The sequence below is a fragment of the Coenobita brevimanus genome, chromosome 27 (genome assembly GCF_032717465.1).
Source record: "Coenobita brevimanus isolate Jiangsu-jjx chromosome 27, ASM3271746v2, whole genome shotgun sequence".
NCBI classification, from domain to species: Eukaryota; Metazoa; Arthropoda; class Malacostraca; order Decapoda; family Coenobitidae; genus Coenobita; species Coenobita brevimanus.
In genome coordinates, this window is record NC_136980.1 from 15974227 (window position 1) to 15989226 (window position 15000).

Genomic DNA, 15000 nt, shown 5'->3' on the forward strand with positions numbered 1-15000 from the left:
AGACACAACCATCAGTGAACTAACAGTGGAATTGAGTACACTTAGGAAAAAAATGAGTGAAATGGCAAGTACAGTAGTCAGTCACGAGAGTATTATGGAAGAGTTCAAAAATGATACAGAGACAATTAGGCAAGTAAGCAGTCTGATAGACCAGAGCAGTGATATTGAGGAGAAGATAACACAGGTGAAAGAAGCTGTGCAAAGCTACAAAAATGATGTGGAAACCACGTATGCTGAAATGGTGAAAGTAAAGAAAGACTTAGAAACAAGGGTAGAGGAAAAAAGTATTAAAAAGGAAGTGAAAAGAATAATCCAAAACAATCCGAAGTTAGTCAGAGATTCAGTAGATATCAACAAATCTATAGTAATCACTGGTATAGAAGGGGAAGAAGTAAAAAACAAGATCACAAGAGACAAAAAGGAGATGGAAAATGTAATGAGCTTACTGAAAGAAGTATCAGAGGAAATCTGTAGTAAAGATATAGAGGAACACAAAAGGTTAGGGAAATACGAGAAAAGCAAGACAAGACCTCTAAAGGTAACTTTCCAGAGTGTAAACACTGTGGAGGAGATACTAAAAAATGCAAAGAATCTTATAAAAAATGTATGGATAAAAAGATGTCTAACACAAGAGGAACTGGAATTACTGAAAGAGAAGGAGGAGGAAGCAAAAACAAAAAATGAGGGAAGATCAGAAGAGGAGAAGAACACATTTTTTTTTTACAAAGTAATAGGATTGCATGTACGAAAGTGGTACACAAACAGGAGGGAATAAAGAGGAGGAAGGTAGTAGAACCATGTTAAGACAAGTATATAAACAAGATGATAAAGTTGATGTACTCAAATGTGGATGGAATGGTATCTAAATTATTAGAGGTGAATGATTGTCATAGAAAATGAACCACACATAATATGCCTAACTGAAGCAAAATTAACACCAAGGATATCCAATGACATACTAAACTTAGAGGAATACAATATATGGAGAAGAGACAGAAATTTAAAAAAAGGTGGAAGAATTATAATATTAACTAAGAAAAATCTAAAAGTCAATGAAATAAAACTAGATATACCATCACAAGTAGAACTGATTGCAGTAGAGATCAATACATCTGAAGAGAAAGTAATTGTAGCCAATTTGTACATGCCACCCAGATCAAACACATGGGAAAGAGACGAATATGAGGACCTGGCAGAGAGTACAATTCAGAGTTTAAGATCATTACTACATAGAATGGAAGAGAAATCGGAAAGAATTATACTAACTGGAGATTTTAATACAAATATAAATTGGAATACTCTAGATATAATTAGCCAAGAAAGCTGTTGGGACCAAAAGCTCCTGGATCTCGTGCAAGAGATTTTCCTAATGCAACATGTGAGGGAAACCACCAGAAAAAGAGGACTCGATGTACCTTCAATGCTAGATCTAATATTTACTAGGCAAGAAAATGATACTGACAGTTTAATATATCACCCTCCACTCGGCAAAAGCGATCATGCAGTACTAAATTACAACTTCAGGATAGCATATGACATAGTTAACAGCAATGAAAGTTACAAAAAGAGCCTAAACTATAAAATGGGAAATTATCAAGACCTAAAGAAGTATTTCTTACAAGTTGATTGGGAAAATGAGCTTAGAGGACAAGATTTAAATGCTATATATAAAAAATTCTGTGAATTTCATGAAATAGGAGTCCAGAAGTACATCCCACAGCACAAAGAAGCAGATAAGAAAATACAGAGATGGTTCAATACAGAATGTAATAAATCAAAAGAAAGGAGAGATTTGTTGTGGAATAGATATAGCAGACACAATAGTGAAAGGGTGTATAATAATTACAAACCGGCAAGAAACGATTATACAAGAATAAGGAGGGAAGCCCAAAAACAGTTTGAGGAAGATATAATAAATAAAAATAGTGATCAACCAAAGCTATTTTACAGCTACATCAGAAGCAAAACCAAAGTAAAGGATATAATACAATACATTACGGACGAGGGAATCATCTACACACAAGAGAAAGATATTTGTGAAGCGATAAATAAGAATTTCCAATTAATTATTACAGAAGAAAAAAATTTTGGTAGGGACTATGTGGAACATGCATGTCCACACAAACTACCAGATTTACAAATATCAGAAAAGTGTAATACAGGAGGAGTTAAGTAAATTAGACAGAGGAAAAGCAAGTGGTCCTGATGAAATTTCATGTTGGGTACTACGAGAATGTGCAAAGGAGTTAAGTAAACCATTATTTTTAATTTTCAAGGAATCCTTGAGTCAAGGTAAACTACCTGATATATGGATGAAAGCAAATATTGTCCCCTTATTCAAGAAAGGAAATAGACAAAATCCACTCAACTACCGACCAGTATCACGGACAAGTGTTGTAAGCAAGGTATTAGAAAAGCTTATAAGAAAAGCTTGGGTAAATCATCTAGAAGAACACTGTATGATAACAGAAAGACAGTTTGGTTTCAGAAGAGGAAAATCATGTGTTACTAATCTGTTGAGCTACTATGACAGAGTAACAAACACAATACAGGAAAGAGAAGGATGGGTGGACAGTATCTATTTAGATTTCAAGAAAGCATTTGACACAGTACCACACCAAAGACTTTTATGGGAACTGTACCATCAAGGAGGAATTCGAGGCAAACTGTGTTGTTGGATGCAAGATTTTCTCATAAAAAGAGAAATGAGAACAGTACTAAGGGGAAACTACTCATCATGAAAAGAAGTGACTAGTGGAGTACCACAGGGTTCAGTGCTGGCACCAATCATGTTTTTAGTGTATATAAATGATATAAACAGTAACACTGGAAATGAAAGCTATCTGAATATGTTTGCAGATGATGCAAAAATACAAAGGAGAATTACTAACACAGACTCTTTTAAAGAGCTACAAGAAGAATTAAATAAACTCCATGAATGGAGTAATAAATGGCAAATGGAATTCAATGTGGACAAGTGTCATGTAATCAAGTTTGGTAAAAGTGGAAAAAGACCTGATTGGGATTATACGTTAGGAAATAAAACCCTACACACATCAGAAAGAGAGAAGGACCTAGGTGTGATTATCAATAACAGACTATCTCCAGCTGACCACATCAGTGAGAAGGTACGGAACATGTATACACTGCTTGCAAGTATGAGAATAGCATTCACATACATAAATGAAGACATGCTAAGAAGGATAATAACATCATTCATTAGACCAACCCTGGAGTATGCATCAGTAATCTGGAGTCCTCATTTCAAAAAACACATAGACAAGATTGAAAAAGTTCAAAGGGCCGCTACAAGATGGATACCAAGCTTAAGGGACCTAAGCTACGAAGAAAGACTAAATAAACTGAATCTACCAACACTACAGGAGAGAAGGAAAAGAGGTGACATGCATATCAGGGAAGGAGAAAATAGACATAAATTATTGCTTAACATATGGAGAAGCATCAGCAAGAGGACACTGCAAAAAACTGCATAAGAAGAGAGGTGATACAGACGTAAGGAAATTCAGTTTCCCAAACTGAGCAATTGATCAATGGAATGCACTACCGAATGAAATAGTGTGTGCCAAAACAATTCACAAATTTAAGGATATGTACGATAAATATGGTTTAAGACACGGGACAGTACGAGCTTGACTCATTCCTGTAAAGATACAATTAGGTAAGAACACACACACACACACACGCATACAAAACATCGAAGTTCTGTCCCACATTTACCACCATACAGTACTTACTCCCAAGTACACACACACAAAACACCTAACACTTCAGTCGACACCCACATCTACACATTACTCACCTACACCCTCATTCGACACAGCCATTCAGGAGAAGAAAGGTTAAAAAACATACCATCATCATCCCAGCTTCTTTTTCCTATCGAAGGATAGAGGATATACTATCTACATGCAGTGGATATAGATATCTCAGCTGACCACAAGTAATTTTTGCATAACTCTTTATTCTTTAACCATTCAAGACAACTGTCTTTTTCCCTTACACTCATACCTCTCACTTAAATCCCGACAACCCTATTTTTTACACCTTTATCCATCATTACACATACTCAAACACTCACACCTGTCACCCATATCTACATCCACATCGCTACTAACACTTACATTTATACCCACTTGCACCCACACCTGCCTCCACCCACACTCACACCCACGCCCATATCCACACCCGCAACTGCAGCCACCCATTTAAACTCGCATCCATCTACACCCACACCTGCCTACACCCACAACCACTTACACCTATAGTCATGCCTACTTACCCACTTACATCTACACTTATGTCTACTTACGCCACCACTTACAATACACATTTTACTCACACTTTCCACCTGTCCATCCTCAATGCTGACTTGTAACAATAGATTAACAATAGGGCATGATGCTAATTATGAAGAAATGCTATATACAGGATCCAGAGCCGTAGTATCGACTTATTCTGACACCTACGTGAAGGAAATAACAAAGGGAATAAAATCTAGGCCAAATTAAGGTGAAAGGACTTTAACATCCACTGATCCAGGGGTGGGCGATAAAAGGCAGTTGACGAGTGAGCTGGGGACCAAATATTCCAGGAAGGGCGTCTTCATATCATGCCTTTGTATAAAACTTGAATGAAACAATACATGGCCGGAATAATTATTTAAAAACAAATATTGCATGATAAGGGCGAGTAAATTATGAACGAGCAAGTAAATTATTAACATGAAATTTCAAGTTTAATCAGTGACCAACATGGAGGCACCAAAAGTTGACAGAAGTTTGAAATGGTACCGGCTGTTTACCCAAATCCAAATTCAAATCAGGGACAGTACGAGTAGTAAAAACTAAGCGGCACACATACGGACGGAAAACAAATCCCCACTACAAGGCGCACTGATGAACAGAATCAAGGCAGCTTCATTCCATTCAGCCCAAAATTTACGCATTACTGGAAAAACCCCATTTTGCACAATCGGAAACACTGAATGAGTATTTAACCCACCCCATCCTGACCACTTTTCCACCACTGACTCCCCCCAATCCCGACCATTTTTGGAAAAAAATTTTTTTGGCTCAAACCTCCTCTTTTGGTGAGAAACATCGAAAAATCATAGAGAAATCGCTCACCTGAGGTTTTAATACTCGAAACAGGTAGCAGTACCTCACCTTACTGTGTTTTCTGTCAGGCTGGCTCCAAAGAAAACGAGTTCTATGGGAGTGTAACCATTCGACACCACCCATAAACGGTATTTATTTATTTATTTGGTACGAATTTATATGTAGTATGAGAGAATATTGGTTTTCACACAGTAATATAGGCAATATAAACATTGTTTCACTCATGAAACACATCAACATACCTGACCTGTTTTGGCAACATTACGTGATCATCATTTCTGACTGTTTCTTCCTCTAATGCTATGTAAAGTTTGTCCTCCACATTGTCATCAATTGGAGAATCTCTCTGGCCCTGAATTTCGTACCATGGCATGACATGGCTTTACTGGCCAGGACACTGGTAACAGGTAAATTGCTGAGACAATGGCATGCTGGGGGGAAGGGAGGTCATGCTGGGTAAGGCATTGTCCCTGCCTGGCATCTTGTAGAGGAAGGTGTCCCATGTATACATACCAAAAATCACTCGCAAAAATTGAAAATTGTGCAAATTAGGGACCTTGCAATTGATTCACATTTATGAACGTCAACGGGATTGGCAGTGACAAAACGTGTGGACGTTAATTCACGTCGACGGGACGCCGCGGGTTAAGATTCCTCAGGATGGGAGCTGATGAGAGAATGTCATTGATCATAATACTAAACAAAATGGGACTATGCACACTTCCGGTGCCCCATGTTCTTGGATAAAAACATCCGATGGTATGTTACAGGGCAATTGACAGAGAAAGTTATGTCGCTCAAAAAAAAAAAAAAAAAAAGGGAAATAAATCAGGTAAATTACCTCTTGAACCATAAGCACAGAGCTTCATTGGGATACCCTGTTGTCATGTCATGTCATAGGGTTTACAGATGTCCAAGAACACTCCTATCATGAATTCTTTATTGGCAAATGCATCCAAAATGCAATGCCCCAAATTCATTAAATGATCTAGTGTACTGGATTTAAAGAAGTCAGTGATGATCATTTAACAAATTCTTTGACTCTAAAACAAGAAAAAGCCTGTTATTAACCATTCGTTCCATGACTACATAGACAAGGATTCAACACAACTATACGAAGTGAAATGGGATTCATAAGACAACCAGCCCGTATGGGTATCGGTATCACGTGTGCAAAATGCCATGAGTCTGGGAACATTCGGGACACGCAAAGCTCATTGTAAAATGCCAACAGCTAAATCAGGTTGTCCTGATGAAGACGCTGGATCATAAAGTGCATGATAATATCTGGTCTAAGACTGGTGTCTTTACAGGATTTTAGGGCAAGGATAAGTTCATCCACTGTAAAGTTTAGGTTGTAAAGGAAGTGTACTTCTTCTGTGGTAAGGTCTAATACTCATAGCTCAGCTGTGCATTTATAGTCGTCGAAATGCTGGTCGTAACTGGCTGAACTATATACATGAGAAAAGCTCGTGGTGAGGATGTTAGCTTCGTCCACAGGATCGTCCAAGATGTTGTCCATGTGCAGAGTGGTCATGGGGTTATACGGGTGTCTATTATACAGTATTTTAATAGTGGACAGGACTTTAGTCACTGAGGTAAATCAATTCACCGTGGACACAAAAAAACGCCAGGAGCCACATTCAGTTCTTCTAATTACTGTCCTTGCCTCAATCCTTGTTTTTTTGTATGTAACAAAGTTTTCCTTAGTCAACTGACTTCAAAAACCTCCTATTGCATTTCCTTAATGTTGTTGGCAATCCAGCATCCAATAATGAGCTCTATCCTTTGCATGAATTGGAGAAGTCTTGGGAATAGAAGTCCAGCCACATGTAATATGGATTTAGTAAAATTGTGGATCTTTACATCTAAGATCTCCCAAGTTATATCTTAATAGGCGATCCTTGAGAAGGATCCCCAATCTGTTTTCTTTACCCCTAGAAGCCAGGGGCGGATCACCCTATCCACATCCCAAAACCGGGCTATTTTCTGGAATTTCGATTTTCTGCAAACTATTATTTTTTTAATTACAAATCAATCACAAATGACAAAAAACACATCAAATGCACGTACTTACTCCCTGTTGCCTACTTTCAAGGCCACACTTTCCCCATGCGGGCCTCCCACCACCATCCACCTCCACCATGCATCTCTCCTCACGATTGGGCAGCCCTCCCACCCCCACCCCCGCCCCATACCACCGCCAGCCAGCATCACCCCGTACACCAGACAGGCCATGACAATACTCTGAGTCAATTTGGAGCACTAGGAAATTCAAACGTGCTCGTGAAAAATGTAAATGTCATATGACATGAACCGCTGGCTGTCGACCACAGGTCATATGAAGTGAATCGGCACCTAGGGGTTAAAATGAAATTTTGGAACTGGAGGATCCAAAAAGTCATAACATTAATGAAAAAGACAGGTGGGTAAATGGGCACTTCCCAAGGAATCCCCATAAGGATCTCATGAGAAATCTGAATGTACACATGAGGAGGCCAGAGACGAGTCAATGGCTGAAAAATTTCCAGTGCTTGCGATCATCTACAAAAGATGTTCTACCACCATGCAGACACCAGAGGTTGGACTACATGTCAACTACTGTACTTGTTCTCCACGACTATCAGTCCTTTAGCTACCCCATTCATAGTGATGGGCATTAAAGTCGCCCAACACTAACTTATTTCCAGGAGAATGGTTAAAAAGTTAATTTACAGCACCACTATCAATGAGGCCATGCGAAGGACATTGGAGAGATTAAAAAGGCAGGCATGTGTTATTGATTTACTCAGCACACGACAACTTTCGGGGTAGAATTTAGAACCACTTCTGTTTGTGGGTGTGATATTTTGTGTGTGTATATGGCAACTTCGTGACTATCATATCTTTTATACTAGTGTTAGTAACTGAACTGTGGAGGATCAGGATGATCCTCCAAGCTAATCTCCTGTAAGCAAATGTCATCTGGCCTGGGTATAGGTAGCAAGATTTATATACTGTGTAATTTATTCCCAAGAGTCTTACAATTTCACTGTAACACAGTGAATGCGACGGTGTAAGATTTACGAGGCAGGCCTTAGTGCTTAGTCTTTTAATGCAGTCTGTCAGCAGGTGAGTGACTACAGGAAGACCTATCCCTCTGCTTGCTGTCGGAACCCATCATATGATCATCAATAACAAGGCTCCCAGACTCACCAGAGGAAGAGCTAACCCATTTCCCCCTTCACTGAAGCAGGAACAGGAAGTACATGAGGATGTGGCTGTTTGGAAAGGGTGGTCAGATAAATCTCATAATACTTGTCAGATTCTGGTTCAGACCATACTAACTGAAAGGAAGCAGCAGTCTGATAGTGAGAAGTTGCAACATGAATATCAGTACGAGAACTGGAATGTACAGAAGGAGCAGACCAAGAGGCAGAACGAGTGACAAGAGCGCTGGGGACAGGGTCAGATTGTGTCTTCACTGTGCTCATCACGGGACGGGACACAACGGCCAATGCATAGGAAACATTAGGTATGGGGGTGGCATGCAGCATGCAACTCCGTCACATTCTTCCTAGCATCGTACTAGGATATGCCCTCTGTTGCCTTCACTGTGCAGACCTCCTCCTCCTCCCTCAACTTAGGACAATCCCTCAAGCAAATGGAGTGAGGACCCTTGCAATGAAAGCAACATACAGTCTCCGATGTGCAGTGTTCAGCAACGAAGAGGGTTGGGGATATATAGCCTGATGATAACAATTTCGTAACCAGCTTTAACAGGCACATTGAGAGAAACTTTATCAAATGACATGATAATGGTGGCAGTCATAGCCCTCTTGTCCTTCGAGAATCCAGCTATAAAACTAGCATCAAATACATCCTACTGAGCAAGTTCACGTATGATATTGTCCTCCTCCTTAGCCATGAGGTCCCTAGAGTTGATAACACCAATGCAGGAATTTATGGAAACCGTGATCCTCGGATAAACATCATAACAGTGAAACCTACACAGCTTCAACAAGTCCTTTACCTATGTAGAAGTAACAAATTTAACTAGAATATTTCCACTAGAAAGTTATTTTCACTTCTTCCATCTCACCAGCACAGCCGTCAATTACCTTCTAAACAATGAAAGAATCAAGACTAATTAGGTGACTGGAACCGACAGCATGTAGCACGACGAAAGATGCATTATTGACAGAAATGTCAAGGGGGTATGAATCAAGGACTGGTCAATCTGGGGACATTCAGTCTGTAGTCATGGGTCCAACAGGACCATCTCAATCCCCTGAAGGTGGGAGATGCAACAAAGGCGTCCGCCATAGTAACCACCACTCCATCATGGGAGCAGTGCAAAGAAAGAGAAAAAACATGCAAGGAACAAGAAACCCAGAATAAGATAACTAAGACTGATCAATGAGGGGGTCAGTCCCGAGGTTAGTAAGCAATAAGTAATCTTAAGAAATAGATACAAACACCTATTGTATTGTAGACGGGGAAGGGATGAAAATGGGAACTAGTTAACCTAACGAAGCAACACCCTAATGTTGAACAAAAAGCTAAGCTTGGTGCGGCAGCCCTGCAACTACCGGAGAGCAAGACAAGCATATCTGTACGGTCCATACCCTCCACAACCATACATCGAAATCCCTCAAAGCACGACATGATAGAATCGCGACATTTATACCTCTGGAAATGCCCTCCCCATTCTCGTGTCGCAGTCTGACTGGCTACCTCTAGGAAAATCCCGTCATCCCAACCCACCTCTGACTGCGACATTAATGCCATCCTTTGTCTGTCTATAAAGTACATATCTAGACTGAAAGATCCCTCTTTGTTGTTACACTTTTTACACACACTGATCGCTTCCAATTTGATTCTCATTTGTTTATTCAAATCTTTAGTAATGACAGTAGTTTCTTGCCACTTGGGCCAATGATTGTGCTGATCTGCGTGCAACACCAGGGAATTAGATACTCTGTGACACGACACATCTGCTTTGTGTTCAGCTGTCTTTGTATCTATTCTTCGTCTTGTTTCCCCTCCACGTTTTTGAGCATCCACTACACGGTATGCTGTATACTACAGTGTTCTCATTTTTACTTCCTTTCACTTATGTTTTCACTATTTCTCTTATTTATCATCCTGAGGATGGTGCGATCCTAAGGCCTGCTTTAAGTACATGTTGATAACCGAAGCCTTGGCTGAGTTGAGGACAGATGCATATCTTGTATTGCCTTCGTCTGATTGAATATTGACATTATTTCTGTTCTTTTTAATGATACCAATATCCTTTTTATTTCTAGTTTTAACAACATGCCTACCGTATAGGATAACTTTATAAGCTATGCTATCCAGTAGGCATGTTGTTATAATGAAAAAGAAAGTAAACATGGTAGTCCTTTTTTACTCAGTAAAAGATAACTACATGTGTTTACGACACCTACTTCAAGCAAGGAAGATACGTCAGTTGTAGTTCTTGTTCAGTGGTATGTTTGTGAACTAGTATGCGCAAAAATCCAAAGGAGTGAGAGGGTTGAAGCCTGGTGTCACACGACACGCCTATTAATATCTCAGTGCGCTATGGCCGTGTAATAAATTGGTGATAGCGGTCAATGTATCATTGCCACTTCTCTATTCCTTCTTAGGAGTATTGTTGTATTTATGTGACTGAAGATATCTAGAAATATTTCATGCACTGGTCCTATGTTTGTGTCATTTCATTTGGTTCTACGTTTGTGTTATTCCAGAATGGTTAGGGTGTTTATCGTGGTTTAAGTACATCTCTTTAAAGTAGTTACAAAAATGGGTGTGGCACAACACTTGACTGCTATTTGAGGTGAAACTGTTAAGTGTTACAGAAAAAAAAAAAAAAATGCCACCGCACGATGAAATGAATAACATCACCAAATTATCAAGAGTTGAAGAGGGGTCAGAAGTAAAAATATACCCCAAGTACTGTACAGATCTGAGTGCAGAAAATAATGCTAGTGACAGTTTACCTCTATAGTCTATTGTGCAGATGGCATGAAATGAGATACAGAGATCCACTACATCCTCTGGAAGTCAGCTGTCAATACCTCTTATCGTACTATTAGTTACTATGTCATGGCAATCCTCATTTCTGTGTAGTACTGGAACCACATAATGCACGACACACAGGGCGAGAAAGAACGGCCAATACACATTCTATTACAAGAGCTTCCGTAGTTCTGGTACTTTTAAGTGTGGTTAGGAACTCAGCAATGGTCCTGTGATGCAATAATTGTTTAGCACGTCTTATCTAGTTGCAATACGATTATTATTCACGTATTTCTCTATGAAAGATCCGAGGATGGACACGTCTATTGCAGGTAAATATGTCTTAACTAAACTACGGCAGCCCCACCCACTGCCTAATGTTGGCGCTGTAGTCATCTTATAAGTGACTGGTGATCCCTCAGAGTCGCTTCTGACGGTACCTGCGTTTGACTGAACGAAGGCATGATGCGAGCTGCTGCCAAAGAGATTTACAATTACAAGAGTTATGGACAGGGTGATGTGTCGGAATGAAATATCTGGTTATGAGATATTATGCTTGGGATCTGTCGTCTTAACATCACAGTAAGCAATGGCACCAAAATTCAGATATGGTGCTTTGAGCACCGTAAGTACGTCCAGGAAACCATTTAACACACTGGGTGGTAACCATATAGTGAAATGGACGTGTAGTGGTCTAGTGGGTTTAGATGCTTTAATAGGATGGGGCTCAAAGGATTTCCAACTGCTGGGTGATTGGAGTTCATTACTGACATGACTGAACTGAAGGACGAGCGACGCTGGTCACCCATGCCTCACATGTTGAGAGTGAGTACTCCAGCCCCGAACCCCTGTGACCCCTGTGAAGCAGAGAAGGACTGGATGATTAAACATACATTTTATAAGTTCATGGCATGACATAGTATTACACCTCCACGGACGGTAGTTCAGCAGGTGTAATGCTTTTCGTAGCACATGTGTACATGTGTGTGTGCAACTATCTGTGTTTGTCGTTGTAAACAAAATACTGTAACCAAGTTTAGATCTAATTTTAAACAGCCCTGTGGCAATGTTGAGGATCAGTCAAGCGGTAGACCAATTCTTTTGGAGATCAGTCGGTCAGAGGTCAGGGCACATGGCAAGGTTAACCTCAATAGATTTTATCTGGCTAAGAACAGACTTGGTGGAAGGGTTGAGGGTAAGGCGAGATTGGTGAGACGAGCTTTTCTGAGAGGGGGGGTCAATCATAGTCAAGCTCACAGAGGATTGTCAAAGTTCTTCCCGTGTCTGTCTGTGTGAGAAGAAAATAAATGACAAATTTCCTCTGATTTATACCATCCTTGGTGGAACAAGTGGTGATCAGCCAATAGTTTTTTATTTTTTTTTAATAGGATAAAGGTCAAGGTCACATAGTATGATCTACTAAGCAGTTTTTGTCCAGTTTACACCAATCTTTCTACAAGGGTTCAGGGAAAAGCAAGGATGAAGGAACTGGATGTTGAGAACAATCAGTCCAATGCAAAGGTCACACAGGAAGACCAAAGATCAAACTCAGATGGCATGGCCAGCGTAAACGGTTTTAATCCAATTTATGGCAAGTTTGATGGAAGGCTTGAAGGGAAAAAAAAAAAAAAAGGACGGAAGTGTTCGATTCTAAGAACATTAAGTCAACAGTCAAGACGAGAAGGCAAGGCAAAATGTTCCACCCTACGACTCAGACAGTTTACATCACAGTTTGGACCAAAGTGCAAGAATTGAAGGGTAAACCAAGGAAGAAGAGATGTGATTTTGATAATAATGTAAGAACAACATAGACAATTTTTATCACATTTCGACCAAACTTAGAGTCAGGCAAGAATGAAGTAATTCAATTTTAAGATCAATCAGTCGAAGTTTCACACCACAGGGCCAAGTCAAATATCCCTCCCTTAGACCATTTGTAAGGCGGTGTTGCAGTCTCTGAGTGCTCATTCCTGTTACCTCTGTCGCCACGGAATGAGGAAGGTTATACCATGTGATCTGGTAACCTACCCTCTGGCCACAGTCTTCTCAGTAATTCAGGAGTAAGCCTTACCTGGACACAAACCTTGCTGGTTTACCTGTTACCCCATTTTGCTTACATTATACTAAATCTCATAACATAATCTTCTGCAGTACAACCTAGCACATAAGATTTCATACTTTGTTGTTGTTGTTGCTTGACCGCAATCTGCCTGGGCAAGCACACCCATCAACCATTGGTAAGCAACTGTCCCATTGGGTTCTTCCCACAGTTTTTCCACCCCGTTGATGCTGTGTTTGTGGTCTTAGTGTGGTATGTGCTGTGCAGCGCTCCATTATGTGTGTTATATCGTATGGGTCCATTGTAAAAGCACGGCATTTGTAGTCTTTAGTTCCACCCAACCTGACTCTACACTGAAGTGGACTGGGTGATGTCCTGATCTAAATCTAGCTTGTTGTACTCGATCAGCTCTATTTAAGAATACCTCTGTTTATGGTGAACTTTGAGAGAAGGCGATTGTAATACAGGGTTCTGGATGAGATGTACTGATCTGCACAGGAAGTGAGTTTGTTGTTTATTGTCAATATTGGAATGTTTGGAGGCGGGATGGTGTTGAGGAAGGTCTTGTAATGTTTGTGCGTGATTATTTTACATGCCTAGTTGTGTTGTGTGGCCCTGTTATATAATGACAGGGGAATGTGTGTTGGGGTAGGCTCCCACATAGAACTGCATGCCTCTCATATCAAGTTTCAAAGAGTAAGTGAGCTGTGGGAGTGGCTTTGGTGCAGCCAGTAATGATGTGTGGGACGTTGTTCTGTATGGTCTGCAAGGTGCTGTAGTGGGTGTTAGATAGGATGGGGGCCCATGCCGGGCAGGCACAGGACATCACTGGAGTTGTAAACAGATTGCACAGCAGCGACAGATGAGAGGCCATTCTGATTGTAATAAATGTAAAAACTTATAGCAAAACATATAGAGTGAAAACTGTCATTGTTAATATTCTCATAATATTAGTGTCTTGTTTATAGGTACTGTGTTTACGACAGTGTTAGCATGCCTGGCAGTCAATGCTTTTATTACTATACAATGCACAAAGTTTACAGAGGATATATCGGTCACGTACAGGAAACAATTACTGGATCCCTCACAGCTGGCTTGATGTCATCAGGATCCTTCATCTTGGTAGAAAAAAAAGAGGTACCATATCGTTTATATTATATTTTATCTAAAGTCTAATGAAACTGTCGCATTCACGTGATTTCTTTACATAAGGTTCCTGCCTTTCTTAAACTGATTCAGTATTCGTATAAATGTAAAAGAATAAAAATGTGTACACGAATTAGTTTTATATGATTTAGTTTTGGTTAGAACGAATATCTGAAAATGCACTTCTGTTCTCCAACCATTTTTGTGTCCATTTATGTAATGTGATTGTATTTAGTCTGTGTAACAGCAGAGCTATGGATGAAAGAATCTGCACTATAACTTGGTAAAGCCTGGGGCAAAAATGACACCTCACCCTCCCAGCCACTCTTCTTCTTGGTGTCGGACGTCTACACCCGGCATATTAAATATTATCACCTCACAAATCCAGCCACCAGTCATCTCACAACATCGACCTACTCATTGCCTCCACTAACCTTCAGGGCGGCCAGCTCTACCCAATGGTATTGTCCGCATGAGGTTCTCACGTGACTCCTTAATTCGACTTGCAGTCATTGGTGTGTCAATCAGTCCAGGCAGCACGCAGTTTACACGTATGGCTTTGCTGAAATGTTATTGAGATCCAGTAACTTACATTGCAGTATGAATATATTACATTAAAAAAATCGTTCTTTATATACAGTATGAGGAAAATGA

At 40.1% G+C, this 15000-nt stretch overlaps 1 pseudogene; it reads right to left on the reverse strand.

Moving 5' to 3' along the window:
- The window catches only part of LOC145394470 ((3R)-3-hydroxyacyl-CoA dehydrogenase-like), a 54073-nt pseudogene that overhangs the window by 20205 nt on the left and 18868 nt on the right, over window positions 1–15000 (reverse strand).